Genomic DNA, 15,299 nt, shown 5'->3' on the forward strand with positions numbered 1-15,299 from the left:
GAGAGTTTGACTGCCCTAAGGTTGCAGCGTTCCGAGTTTAGGTTTTCATTAAACCACGGTTTGGAAATTTTTGATGAGGTATTTTTGAGTTGGAGTGGTGCAATGTCATCCATGATGTTGGTGATGGTTGAATTCTAGGCGTCAATGAGTGATTGCACCTCGACCAGGTCAGCTTGGGAGGAGAGGGCAGATCTACAGTGGGTAACTAGATTGTCATGGTTTATTGATCTGAGGTCCCTTTTCCACATCTTTGATTTCAGTGGTTGAGCCTTCTTCATCGCCACCTCTCTGTTAATATAAAAGAGGATGCTGTGGTGGTCAAACCAATCACACGGGGTTATCGAGTCTAAGGTGATGGTCTGTTCTTTTGATATGATGAGGTCAAGAGTTGCTCCTTTAATGTGAGTTGGTTGGTAACAGTGTTGGGTCAATTCTTGATCATTTAGAAATGATTTAAGGCAAGTTACCGCGGGGTCGTTGGGGTTAGACCAGTGCAGGTTGAAATCACCAAGAAAGATTTGTGAAACGGCTGAGTCAACATTGCTAGAGATGATTTTCATTAATTGCTCAATTAAGGGGATATTGTCTCCCGGGGGGGTGGTAAAAGATGTGTAATTTGCAAATCGGTAGGTTGTCACTTGAGATGCTGAGGCAAATGTATTCACAGGAACAAGGGAAGGAGGACTTCAAGTGAGAAATCGAGAGTGTATTCCTGTGAATACAGGCTAGGCCCCCACCCAAATTCAGAACTCTGTCTAGCCTGATTATCATGAGTGGTAGGAACTAGGAGGTCTAAGCTAGGAGTGGAAGCGGGATTAAGCCAAGTTTCGGTGAGGATGATAACATCTAAGTCATTGTGTTGAATGAGGTTGAAGATATCTGAGGCATGTTTACTGGCTGATCTGCAGTTTAGTAGTATACATTTGAGACGTAATGGGTTGGGGGGGGGGGGGGGAGAGACAGGGTAACCTTCACCCTGGTGAGGTTATTAGTGTTGCTGCATCTCAGATTGCGGGGAGGTTCTCTATTCGGGTTGGAAACGATGGAAAGTATTTGCCTCGGGGGAGTCATGTTAGATTTGGACCATGTAGAGCCGTAGTTGTGACGGTCATGGAGATCAGTGGACGCCGGGTGGGTCTCACTTCTTCTGGGGCTGGGTGGGGAATTTGGAGAGGAAAAAGGTTTTGAAATGGAGGGGGCTAACGACTGACCCTGTGCTCACAGTCACAAGTGGGGGCTATGGGCCAATTTGTGGAGGAGAAAGGGAAAAGATAATTTGAGAGTGTTTTCAGACCGTGTAACTCCGAAGTGAGAAGGAGCAGCTGTAGAGATATATCATCTAGGCGCGCAGCCAAGTCTGAGTGTTGGGTAAGGGGTGGAGAGTTGGGCTACACTCCTCCGCCCTTACGGAGGAGCCGCCCCTGACACTCTGCAGTAACTAGTCTGCTAGGAGCCAATCCAGGCAAGCGAGATGGGTGATAGTTCTCTTTTTTGGAAGGAAGTGAATAGGCCTTGGTTTTCAGGAGGGGGTAGTCCCATGATATGTACTCACATCTCAGAACAACAATGGGTAGATCATTTTTCAGGGGTTTATAATTTCAGGGAGGTGGCAGAGGGAGGGGCCAGTGTACCCAGAGAGTTGTGGCTGACCCCTGGTTTTCACCCAGGTGGAAGTAACTAAGGGTATAAACGCACTCACCAAGAATAAGGCCTGAGCCCTGATGGAACCCTGCCGGACCTCTGAAGGACGATGACGAGCTGTGTGGCCCTCTTTTGACGCAGGTCTTGAATGCAGCAGCATGATGTGGGGCTCCGGCCTCTTTGTCAACGGTGGTAATCATGCCTGTGTTCAAGGGTGACAAAGACAACCGCCAATGTCACTGCCCCATCTCTCTGATTTATGCAATAGTAAAGGTCCTTGGAAGGGTCATATTAAATAGGCTGATGGCTTGGTCCAATGCTAACAATATTTTTACAGATGTCCAATATGGTTTTCGATCAGGGAGGTCCATATCTGACCAATACTTGAAACTCTAATTAATTTTAAACAAGTATACGCTAGCCCACCCGGAATCCCTTCATTTGGTATTCATGGACCTCACGTCATCATTCGACAGGGTCAATCGTGCTAAACTATGGGCCTTGTTCCTTCAGTTGGGGGTGGAGGCTAACATAGTGGCTTTGCTGGCTTATCTGCATTCTGATACCTCGTCCTGTGTGCATTTTCGCACTGCGCTGCTTGCACTTGGCCATTTCCAACTAGCAAGGGAGGGAGGCAGGCGTGCATCCTTGCTCCATTCTTATTTACCCTATATGTAAATAGGCTTGAGCAAGCACTTCTTTCAACCCAGGCTGATTGCCCCAGGGTAGGTTTGAGGCTGCTCTCGGTATTGTTATATGCCGACGATGCGGTCCTAATGGCCTGTACGGCCTGGGGCTGCAGCTTCTCCTGGATACATGTGTCACTTTTATGTGTAGCCTGGACCTGGATGTAAATTTTTCCAAATCCTATGTCATGGTAGTTGGTCCACGTTGTACTAGATCCAAGACCTTTATGGTTTACGACCATATCCCAGGTAAAGTCACAGCCTTTTCCTATTTAGGAGTGCTATTTGATGCTAAGATCAACTGGCACCCTCTGCTGGAGAGGGAGAGAGCTGAGCTTGTGAAATCCACTGGGACCACTGTTAGCTTTGCCCGTAGGTTTGGTTCCCGGTCCCCGCAAGTCCTGCTTAAGATCTATAATACCAAGAGCATGTCTCAGACCCGGTATGGTAGCGAGATCTGGGAGCACATGAAGACTAATGTAATTCAAGCGGCTGAAAACAAATTCGTACATCGACATGTCCAGGTCCTGCAATGCACTCCCACTTTTATAGTCCACGCTGAACTCAGAAACAGGTTCTTTGCTGAACACAGTCACTCTAAGCCCCCTGCTCTGCTGGATAAAAGTCTGGACCAGGGAGCACCTTAAGCTTAACAGAGAGATCCTCTCGGATTATTTGTCCTTGGATGGTGCATGTAAAATCTCTTCGTTAGCACGTCAAGGCAGAATGTTCTGCTTTCGGAAGAGCGGATGCTTACCTGACCCTGGATCTACTATGCATAAAAGAATTGAATTTTAAGGAGACATCCCTAATGAGAGAAGGGGCTGAATTGATGAAACCTCTGGTGAGGGGACATCTGCTTCTCAAGTCTGTACAGGGTATGGAGCATTACTTAGCTCAAGTCTCTAATAGGTGAGACCAGTTTATTTTGGCCAAGTTTCAATCTCACCAATTACATCATCCTCTGGCCACACCTGGCAGATGAGTTCACTCCGGTAACAGGATGCCCTGAGACTGCGACCATAGGTCACCTATGGACACCTTACATTTTGTTAAGTTCTGTCATTATTACAGTTGGCCCAGAAAGCAGTTTTTGATGCCACTGCACTGTTGAAGACTCTAAATTCTAGTCAAGTCCGTCCTGCTCTTATGTATTTACAACTGCTCCCGAATTGACATGTGATCAGTTTTTTAAGAGCAGCTTTGGTGTCTAGGCGCTCAAGACCTAACTAAGTAGTCTATTAATTGGTAACCTGGGTCCCTCGTGTTTTAGCCGGTTTTTACTGTATTTTGGTTTTATGCGATATCTAATGCCGTTGTGTTTTATTTCTACGTTTTAAAGGATATTTATTGTGTTCTTTTATGGTTGCTGTGAAAAACCGAATAAAGGTTTTATTTATTGATTGAATTGTATAATATCACTTACATCGTTCACGGCAACATCATCAGGGCATACGTCTTTAAGTCTTTCTTTGTCTAGCTTTAGAAATTATAAATGCAATAAATGCTACTCAAAGTAATCGGTGTTGTAAATTGAAACACAGGATTTTTCGATGTTAAAGATTCTTTCTGTAGTCCACTGCACACGATGAGTCTGTGGATGGCTGGGTTCCTACTTTGGCCCTTGGTGTCAAGTCTGACCTGGCTCGATTCTCCCTATGAATTGTGTCTCCTTGTCATAACTTTCCACACATACCTCTTGTTGCAGCACAAAGATGGCACACACGTGTAAGTGAGCTTCCCTCATAGGAAATAATAACCTGATTTCACCACTTCGTTCAAGTGGAGAACATTCCGCTCACTGAGCTATCCTTCTGCCGTGCGGACTGCCGTGCTTCTACGTACCTGGGTGGTGACGAAGACGAAGGCAATATATAAAACTCGCAACAAATAAATACCCGCAATCAAATAAATGGTTTTAAACTTTAGTTATTGGACGAAACTGGATTACAAGTGGCCCTGTATTTCTATGCACATATCTACCTGCCAAAAGCAGATGGAAGTATGGCCGGAAAACAATCAGAAAACGGTGCAGTGACCCCGATTTCCCACGTTACCGCGGATTCAGTTGTGACAGCTCGTAACGTAAGGCCCAGGGCCTGGTAGAAGAAGTACGACATTACTGCCCGGTATCGGTAATTACTAATTCCACGTGAGGTACCACCATGCATCGAGCCGGGAACCAGTCGTAGGGAAGCCCTTAGTGGAGAGGTATTTAAGGGCGGTGCGCACATTACTTGAATGTGGGGCAGTCATGGGACCTGCTCGTGGAAGGAACCCGAATGTGCAGGGGCAGCAGTCCGCTTCCTAAACTCAGACTGTGGTCTGCGCTCAAGGTCTGGCCAAATGACATTTTTCCCAGTCTTTAATTAGACGCGTCTTTTTTTCGGATGCAAATGGCGAGTCTGGCGCCGGCAGCGCCAAGGAGTTTCTGCGCCCTTGAACCAGGTACGATCGGGCACGGAGATACCGACTCCGATGCCGACAGCGGCCCGAGACGCGTCCTGCTTTCCGGCTCAGAGTGTTCACAGTGAGAGGATTCGAAGGAAAGGCGGGGGCGCGCGGCGTGGCCCAGACCGAGGCGGCGAGCAAGGGCGTCTGGGGCAGAGGGACCTATCCTCGCCTGAAAGCTAATACCCAAAAGGAATTTGCGCGTCTACCACCCGCACTCTATTTTTGACAAATTCGAATATACTTAATATGTGGGCGTTCTTATGACAAAAGACGTGCCCCATTTATTCTTCATGGTGACAGCAGCAAGTGTGGCCTCGCACCAGTAATGCCGCGTGCGTGTTGTTTTGGCCTGGCTTCACTTTGAGAGGTGTCGGTGGTGTTTGAGCGACTGGTGGCTGTGACTGGGCTCAGTGCTGGTTCATGCTCGGCGGCGAAGCCCCAGAGCAATGGGGGCTGGGGGGCAGTCGAGCACGGCAAGGGCTGCCTCCCGGGCAGATTTGGAGGGGGGGGAGTGGCCGACGAGCGGCCATTAATAGCCCAATTGTATCCCAATTTTGGTAAAGATAGCCCAAGGGTATATAGGCAATTTTCGCGCCTCCCCAGGCACCATTTTAGGCTTGGTGACCTGGTGGCTGGGAGCGCTGGTTTAGCTTAGGTTTTTTGTCAGGCCTAGGGTAGTATTGTAGCTTTTGGATTTTATGATGGCTGGGGATGATCATCGTGTGATTGAAGCCCTGAGGCGTCTCGAGGAGGCAGGGAGAATGGATTTGTTGGCACCCGAGGCGTGGTTGGCCCCACGCCCGGTGAGGCGCGCGTCGGCCGGGGTGGCAGCCGCGGTCGCGGCTTGCTCGCCCCCCCGGAAAGCGGGTGCGGGTAAGGTGAGTGCTGGAGGCCGCGCATATGTCAGGAGCGCGGCCCCTGCTGTCCCAGCAATATCGGGTGGTGTCGCGGGAGGGGCGGGAGTTGGGGCGGCCGGTAGCGGCTTTAGGTGGGGCAGAGTGGTGCAGCAGGGGAGCACGTCTCGCGTCTCCCCGCCGGGTACTGTTTTCGTTGGGGGCCGCTCGGATGTCAGAGGAGCGGCCCCGGCGGTGCCTGCGGCGGGTCTGGTGCAGGGTGGGGGCCGCTCGGATGCTAGCAGAGCGGCCCCTGCTGTTTAACGCGGAGAGGCACAGCAGAGCAGTGCGCTGCTCGAGCGCGCTGCCGGATCTGCGGGGCGGAGGCGGGGGGGAAGGGGAAGGCCTCGGGAGAATTAGTGGAGCCGGGACAGAGAACTCGGAGGGGGAGCGCGTCACGTGGCTCCCCCCCAGGTCCCAAGCTGAAAGGGGCCGCTCATATCAGAGGAGAGCGGCCCTTAGTTGTAGCAATAGGCAGGGGGCACAGCCTGCAGCTCTGGGTGGGCTGGAGAGCAATGTGAGGGAGGAGCCTTCGCAGGTAGTAGGGACTGGGGGTGATCAAGCTTCTTTGGCTGCTGGGAGAGGGGTTAGGGGGCCCGGTTTGGTTCAGGCTCACGTGGTAGGGGTGGTGGGCCCCGGGGGTCAAGTGGCATTGGGGGTTGGGTCAGGGCAGGAAGGGGGTGGGGTGGAGGGGGCTGAATCCCCGTTACTGATAGAGTCGGAAGGGAGCGAGCGGGACTGGGCGGGCCAGGACATTTTCCCGTCTTGGGAGGAAGGGGTGTCTGGGGCACAGGGGTCTGGGGAGCAAGGGGGGTTTGGTCAGGGGGTTGGGCCTGGGGTGTTGGGGGGAGGGGTCGATGATCACCTGGCGTGTTTAGCTAGTGGGGAGGTGTGTCAGGCAGCGGGGGGGAAGGTGGGGAGGAGGAGGCCGGCTCGTGTTTGCAGAGGGGGTCTGGGGCAGGGTTTTTGGAGTGGAGCGACGGGGAGGGAGAGGTGAGGGGGCCGGGGACGCGGTAGACCTGAGTGCAGTGGGGCGGGCCTGGGTAGCAAGCACTTTGGGCGCAAGTAAGAGGGGTTGGGATGGGAAGCAGAAAAAAGGTAGGCCCAGCACACCAGACCATCCTTTTTTGTTGCAGGTGGTAGACCGGCGTCCTGAGCATCGCGGGGTGCCAGACTTGGTAGGGCTGGGAGCGGCCCAATGGCACCAAGGAGAAGGGAGTGTGGAGCCTCGGGCGACGTACCCAGTACCGGCGGGGGATCCCGGCGTGGCTGGCACAAGTAGGCCTGGGACGGGCTCGCCGGCCCCGACACCCACGGGGTTCCAGCGCCCCGGGGGACAACGCAGACGATGGAGCAACGCTAGAGAGGATTTTGGTTTGGCTCGACGGGTGCATTCTGCGCCACCAGCAGGGAGTGCTGGGGGCGTGAGGCAGGAGGAGTTAGATTAGGAGGAGGATAGTATGGAGGAGGGAGAAGTGCGCGAGGTTGACACAGGAGAGGGGGGGCGAGTAATGTAGTATTTTCCAGGTGTCACGGCGCCCGGCGCTGCCCACGGGTCGGACATCGAGATGGGAGGACAGCTCGGCCCCTCAGCCAGGACGTAGGGTGGACCGGAGGACAGAGTCATTGGTGCCAGGTAAAAGATCTTTGGTTGGGCGTCCGGTGATGGTGTCCGTGGGCGTTGGTGGGGCTGACGGGGACGGGAGGAGGGGGGTAGGTTGAACAGAGGTGCTTACGTGGTGGATGTTGGGGTAGGAACCGAGGATACAGGTAAGGGTGCAGTGGATGGGTCAGGTAAAAAGGTCAAAGACGTGGAAAGCATGACGGACAAGAAGGTGACAAGGGAGATTCAGACAGGGGAAGGGGAGACTAAGTTGGAGAGTAAGGAGGTGAAAATAAAACGGTTGCCATACATGGGGGTTACTAAACCTTTGGGGGCACACCTGATGTTATCCACAAAAGAAAAAATTTGGAAAGGGGAATATGTGGAGATGCTCAAACTCCTCCATAGGGAGGTGAGGGCAAAAGAGGGCTCCAAAGAGGAAGAATTTGAGTCGGCTAAAAGGCCTAAGGTGCCGTTGACGATAGAAAATTGGACGGCGGCTTTTCTCATATACGCTAGTGTATATTGTGAAAAATTCCCGGACAGGTCGGTGGCCATGTTTAAATACATGGACGTCATTAGGAAGGCTCAAATTGCGGGTGGTGGCTACGCCTGGGCGCAGTACGATGAGGAATTCCGGGCACGCATGGCGTGGGACCCGGAGGCAAAATGGGAAGAGCTTGATTCTGATTTATGGCAGCATACGATGGGGCTAGCAGGGTCTGGTAAAACTATTTTTACGGCTAGCGGGCTCCCGCTCGTGTATCGGCCCTTTCGAGGAGGTCCCACCCGTGGGGGGGTGGTGGTAGCAGGCATAGGACAGCTGGGGGCAAAAGGGGCTTACTGGGATTTCAACAAAGGTTTGTGCACCAAGGAGTATTGCCGTTTCCGGCACGAGTGCTCCGGATGTTGCGGAAGACATGCTATGGTTAACTGTTGGGGCGGGCAGGGCTCACAGCAGTGGCAGGCGGGAGGTGTTAAGACAGGGGGTCAGAAGCAGCAGCAAATGGGAGGGGGGCGAGGGTCTAAGGGGTCTGGGCCCAAGGGCTCGCACACCGGTTAATGTGGAGAACTTGTTGGCAACCTTGCAGGGATATCCGGACAGAGAGGCTGCGGAGCGGTTGCGACTGGGGTTTCGGGAGGGTTTCAGACTGGGGTACGAGGGGCCCAGAGTGAGGAGGTGGTCGGACAATCTAAAATCGGCAAGAGAGCACTCTCAGGTAGTGCAAGACAAGCTTGATAAGGAAGTGCGTGAGGGCCGCATGGCGGGTCCCTTTCACGATTGGCCGTTACCTAATTCGATCGTGTCACCCATTGGTGTGGTGCCTAAAAAAGAACAAGGTCAGTTTCGGCTTATTCAGTATTTGTCATGGCCTGAAGGAGGTTCAGTGAATGATTTCATTGACGAGCAGGAGGCCGCTGTGTCGTATTCATCTGTTGACATAGCCATGTGACTGGTAGTGACCGCGGGCGCAACAGCAAGGATGGCAAAGTGCGACATAAAGTCGGCTTTCCGGCTGCTTCCAGTTCACCCGGATGACTGGGATCTTTTGGGCATCCTGTTTGGCGGTCACTGGTACATGGACAAAGCGTTGCCGATGGGCTGCTCCATGTCATGCGTACTTTTTGAGTGTTTCAGCACGTTCCTACAATGGTTGTTTATGGAACGGACGGGTCACCAAGGGGTTACGCACTACCAGGATGGCTTCTTTTTTGTAGGCACCTCAGGCTCCACGGACTGCCAGACAGCTCTGGACAGTTTCAATGAGATCATGAGGGAACTAGGCATGCCGTTGGCACCTGAGAAGACGATAGGACCCAGCACGGCCCTTTCATTTTTGGGAATTGAATTGGATTCACGGTTGATGGAAGCACGCCTTCCTGTAGATAACAAGCAGCAAATGTTGGGGCTGCTGGAAACCATGTTGGCAAAACAAAAGGTCACGGTAAAGAACATACAAGTGCTGCTGGGTCACCTCAATTTTGCCTGTCGAGTGGTCAGAGTAGGGCGGACTTTTTGTAGGCGACTGTGTAGGGCACTGGCGGGGCAGAGGCCTCCGAATCATCACGTACGACTGTCAGCGGGAGTGCGGGAGGACTTGAGGATATGGCAGTTTTTCTTGCGACATTTCAATGGCATTCCTTTGATGAGGGAGGCGGACATGCTGTGGGATGTTCAAATTTTTTCGGATGCGGCAGGGAATACTGGATTTGGTTTGTACTAGCAAGGGAGGTGGTGTGCCGAGCAGTGGCCTGAGGAGTGGTTGGACGTGGGAAGGAGCATTGCTTTCTTAGAAATTTTCCCTCTGGTGGTTGCAATCACACTTTGGGGGGAACTCTTGGCGCACAAGAAAGTCACTTTCCGAATTGATAATATGGCAGTGGTGTATATTGTAAATAGCCAGTCTGCCCGAGATGAGCAGGTTCTGAAGTTGTTGAGGGTTTTCGTGCTGGGTTGTTTGAAGCATGATATTGCTTTTCGCGCGGTGCATGTGCCAGGGGTGGACAATGACATTGCGGATGCTTTGTCTCATTCGCAGTGGGGGAGATTCCGTGGGGTCGCCAACGATGCGGACAGGACCCCGACCAGTATGCCACTTCAGCTGTGGTACGTAGGCAACACAGGATGTTGCAACTGGTTTTAGGTTCACTAGCCCCCTCAACGAAAGTCGCGTATCGGTCAGCTTGGGAGGAGCTCTTACGTTCTGGTGCACGGCGGCGGCCCTCGTTAGCGGCGAGGCAGGAAGATGCTATTCAGTTTATCTTGAACTTGGTGGAAAAGGGTCTTACAAAGGTGACTATAGCGGGCAAGCTAGCGGGAATTGCGTTAATCAGGAAGCTATTGTGGGGTTATGCCCCCTCCTCCGGGGAACTTGGGGCACGCATTTTGGAAGGTTGGGCGCGGGAATGTGGGTGCGCATCACGGATGCGGAATCCTTTGTCATGTGAGCTGTTGCAAGGGGTGATTGGGGTTTTACCTGGTTTTTGTTATGACGGGAAGGAGGTGATACTTTTCTCCACGCTGGTGTCCTGGATGTTTTTCGGGGCTTTTCGGGTTCGGAGTTGTTGGGGTTTCTTTGACAAAGGGGCTGGTTCTGCAGATTTGTCCTTTTCAGTGGGGTTTGAGGTGGAGGTCATCATCTGGGGCTGTGGGGGGTTTGGTTTTTGGGCATGGGGATGGGCGGGTTGTCAAGGCCTCGCAGCTATTAGCAGTGCTGCGAAAAGCCTTGGCTAGACTAGGGTTTCGTCGGGAAGGATTTTGGGATGTATTCGTTTCGGATTGGGGCAGCTTTAGAATCTCACGCTAGAGGCTGGGAGCGGGGGACATTATGAAGTTGAGCAGGTGGTCTTCGGACTGTTATCAACGTTATGTGCGCAGCGTACCTGGGGGTTATAGCGCGTTTGTACTTCCTTTCCTGTGGTTCATTCACGTTTCTTGTTGCAGGTTCGGTGATGGGTCCCCTTGCCAGGGAGATGTCCATTTGGATTGTCAGCCATTATTTTGTGAAACGGGCGCATTCCCAGGCCCACTCGAGCTATTTTGGGGAAAATTTGGGGTTTAATAAAGATCTGTTTTCTGTGGGTTGGCGTGGCAGGGGTGGTATGCGGTGGAATGAGCTAGTACAAGTGCTCATCCGGATTTTGGTGGCTGGTAGATGCCCAGATGTGCTAGTACTTCACTTAGGCGAAAACGACATGGTCAGGGAGACGGGATTGGCACTTATGCGTTGCATGAAGAGGGACTTGGCTTTGATTAGCTCGTGGTGGGCTGGTTCTTCTATTGTATGGACAGAGTTTGTTCCGCGCAGGGTGTGGAGAGGGGCCGTGAACCCGGGTGCAGTAGATAAGGCCAGGCGTAAGTTGAACACGGAAATGGTGAGGTTATGTCGGCAGACGGGGATTTGCAGGATTGCGCATAAGGATACTAGATATGACACGCCGGAATTCTTTAGGGATGATGGGGTTCATTTATCACGCCTGGGGATGGATCTGTACCTATTGGAATTGAGAGAGGTATTGGCCAGGTTACTGGGTGTTTACAGGCGTTGAGAAGTGAATTGTTCTGGTGGGGTGGGGGGCAGAAAAAGGGGGAGGCGGCGTCCCCGCCTACACTCCCGCCTTTTTTCTGGGTGGCGGGGTGGTTGACAGTTGGCCGGGATTGGCTGGAGTTTTTTGTTATATGTTGGTAGTTTGTGAGCAGGAGCAGGGAAAGGGTAACCAGGTAGGATAAGTTTAGATTAGAGGTTGGTTAGTTACAGTAGCACAAAGGCAGGTAGGGATTAGAGTCAGGGGAGTTTAGGATTTGGAAATGCTACATTGTGTAAGAGTATGGTTATGGAATGTTAGGTTGTATTTCGTGGGGTGGGTGATCTGATGTGGGGATCGTAGGGGTGGGGGGAGGAACAAGGGGTCAGGAAATTCTTGTATAGTGAGGTTCTTAGTTTTGGAAGGCAGTTGCCAAGGGTTGAAATTTGTGATATGCACCTGTTTCAATAAAGCGGCCTTTTTCACACACAGTAAGTGGTCTCGTGTCGGCTTGCTCACCCCCTTTATCTCCCAATAAGTATCAGAAGGAGAAAGCCGGGATAGAAAAGAACCTGAGAGAGTCCGATGTAGGGGCAGTGGGTATATATAGTGGTGGATGCACACGCCATGAGGCGGAATTAAGACTCGACAGCCTTGATGTTCAGCAGCCCCTAGGATGGTCGCGCCGGCTGCGGTCTTCGGAGAAAAACTGTATGGTCCCCTGCACTTATACTTCTAAGAACTGAAGGTTTTTCAAATGCCAAAAAACAGTAATTAGCATAATATTGACATTATAGGAAATTACATCATATTACACAGGAAGTGATATGTGAGCTAGTGCAAATAACAGAAAATACAGGTTGTAAGACACCTCGAATGGTTAATGTTCCAACTACCTAAAAGTGTGACTACAATTGCGTTGAACTAAACCTGTACTTACAAGTCCCAGAATGCAGCACGTTGGTAAATAAGGAGCCAGAACTGGAATCAATGCTCATGTTGGTGCCCATGCCAAGCCACCCAGATGTTACAAATTCAATGTGCGAAAACAATACAGTTATGAAAATTACACATAACCAGTGCGTTATAATCAAAGTCACCACTGACACATTATTCCCTGCAGATCAAAACAGGCACAGACCTGTCTGCTGACAAATGGTTCTCAGGGGTCATTCCACACACAGTTTTTAATTTTATCTTCATTCTTCTCCACAATTCTCCCACCTTCGCCCCAAATAAAAGTGGCCTCTTCTGGCCTTCCCCCATCCCTAACTAGACTCCTGCCCATCAGACTTCGCTGCGGTGATAGAGTAGGGGCTCGCAAAAGGCTCCTGCAGTTTTCTTGCTTCACAGGGGTGACTGTTTCATTGTAGGCCGCTGGTGGTGGTGTGTAGTTCTTGGGCAGTGTCAGGTGTAGAAGCCCCGCCACCATGGCCTCTCATTGGCTGTATACAAGTGTTACTGCAGATGATTGGCTGCTCCAAGTCTCTAAGACAGCCTCTTTGCCCTTATTGGGCTTTTTGGGGGGGATTTTTTAATAGGACAATATTATGGGTTTTAGAGCGCTTTCCAAAAGACGCAGACTGCAGACTGCATTTTTTCGTTTTTTAGGCAAGGGAGTTTAAGTGATTTGCTTAAAATCACAGGCTGTGCTACAAGACCCAGAATTCCACTCTGGCTCCTTATGTTCCATAGTTGTCAGCTCTAGCCATTAGGCCACATATGGCATGTTTTTTTTCCTTCACTGCGCCTAGGCGAGAATTAAGACATTCAGCTTGGGCTTTTTAGAAAAAAGCAGAGTAATGGTGGTTCAAATCGAGAGGTGGTAAGACTGCTGCAAAAGCAGTAGCCTACCACGTAAATTGGCAAGGCTGGCTAGTAAGGTATTGTATTGCCATTTTTACAGAAGTTACTACCCCCTGAAGAAACACCGAAGAGCTGTGGGATGTGTAGCACACAACTCAGTGAAATCACAGTATTAGTAATTTAGTCAAGTATAATACTTTACACAAAGACATGCTGTTTCCTTTCAGTGCCTGAAATTTGTAATATTCTTATAATGCACATTTTTTGTAATATGTGCAAAATTCCATGAGTAGCTGTTTATTTTCATGAACTCAAGCTATCTGGATGCTACACATACTGTTGAGATGGCAAGGCCTCTGCATGGTAATGGACGCGCACCCCTGTCCTGAGTGCCCAACTGTACTGATGTCTGGGGCCCTAATTCTGATTTATGTTGTCATAGGCAAAAATAGATCATGCTTGTGTGGCACGACATAGGTAGGCCCGTAGGCAAACATATATTTTTAGAGGGGTATGGCCGTCAGCTGTGACCAGACATTAAAGCTGTGCGCTATGGGTGAATTCTTTCCCAAATACTGTTTCAACTACTAAATATTGACCCCCAGAATTTCGTAGCAGAAGAATGTTAACTACAGAATATTGAAAGGTAAGTGCATATAAAGAATCATTGATTTACAGTTTCTAACTTCACATCTACAAACCTTGAGGATATATATTGAATAGGTATATATTAAAGTATAGAACCTCTATACTTGTCAGTCAATATTTTGGATTCTATATTCTGTGCAATCGACATTCTGCTTTTCATATTCAGGGTGCACACCGTGTTATTCTATATAAAGGAACGTGTAGAGTTTTTTTAAGGTGCATATTAAAACACTCAATCAACTTTCCACAATCCAACTTTAAATCCAATCAATTCATTGGGATTTAAATACAAGGATGTAAATCTGTAAAGTAGGCTGACTCCTCGTAACTTTGTGTATTGTTTAAACTGTTCAAGCTTTGTGAAATACAAAACTTAAGAAGTTCTTTTTAAAAAAAAAAAAAAACAGCTGGGCTCAGCTCAGAGTCATCAGTCTAACACCTTTTTTCTCAAGTCGTTGACATTTAGCTTCAACACTCAACATTTGTTTGTTGGAGAATGTCCTACCTGGGACATTCTGCATCAGGAAATCATCACACCTTCAAGAACTGAAAGGATAAACCTTACCTCACGTAAAGTTAGTAAACTTCATCTGCTTCGTAAATAGTTTCCTAATTCTGTCAAACTTCGTAACTGACCTTTTAATTAACTCACCACTAATGTAAAATAACTTTGCAGAGTACTTGGAGCATACCCATCAAGAATATTTTGGTAAATTAATGCCGAACAGTGTGTTTTAAATATTTTACCTCTGCAACAATGGTGAAAACTAAATATAATTTAGATGTCATTTTACAGGGGAAGTTGGGAAGGTCCCACAATGAATTTCACCAGAAGGTTGTGATAAAAGAGGGATAGTTCAATCACATTTGATGAAAAGCACCAGTCGTAAATTTTCATTACCTTATAACAGGCTCCGACACTGACATACCCCCCTCATAGTTACAGGCAGCTTGTGCGAAAGGTGTTGTACAAAAGGAGACTTGAATTAGGCCTCGACCAGCAAGACAGATGGGCACGGTAAAAGATAGGTGACTTTGTGAGCTCAGTATGGGGCCACATAAGGTCAGTGGCCTGGCTGATGACACTAGTTCCATCTTCAGTCAGAGGAGCCATAGATGGGTGGGGAGCAGCACTGCCTCTAATGCTCTGAGTGGTGGTGTCATGGTTTGCATTGTGGATCCTGCTCTGCAATAACATGTCGATTTGATGCTGCTTGCATGCTACCTCCCATTCGGATGTACCGAGTACAGAGTCCCCTCTTTCAGAATTATTGACATTCTCCAGTCTTTCACATGCAGTAGACTCCCTACATAGAATCCTCAAGGTGGCACCCTCTATGTTGCTAACATTGCTTGGCCAACCATGCACTTTATGAGTGGTGAATGTAGAAAGCATAGAAGCTTGCCATGTGTACAGTAAATGGAAAATATTTACTTGCAGAGAGATTGTTCAGCATTACTACACGTGCAGATAAAAGCCAAGCATCATTTTATGAAACAGTTTAGAGACTGTCATATTTAAAGGCATGCTAGAAAGCCAAA

This window comes from Triturus cristatus, chromosome 7 (genome assembly GCF_964204655.1).
Source record: "Triturus cristatus chromosome 7, aTriCri1.1, whole genome shotgun sequence".
NCBI lineage: Eukaryota > Metazoa > Chordata > Amphibia > Caudata > Salamandridae > Triturus > Triturus cristatus.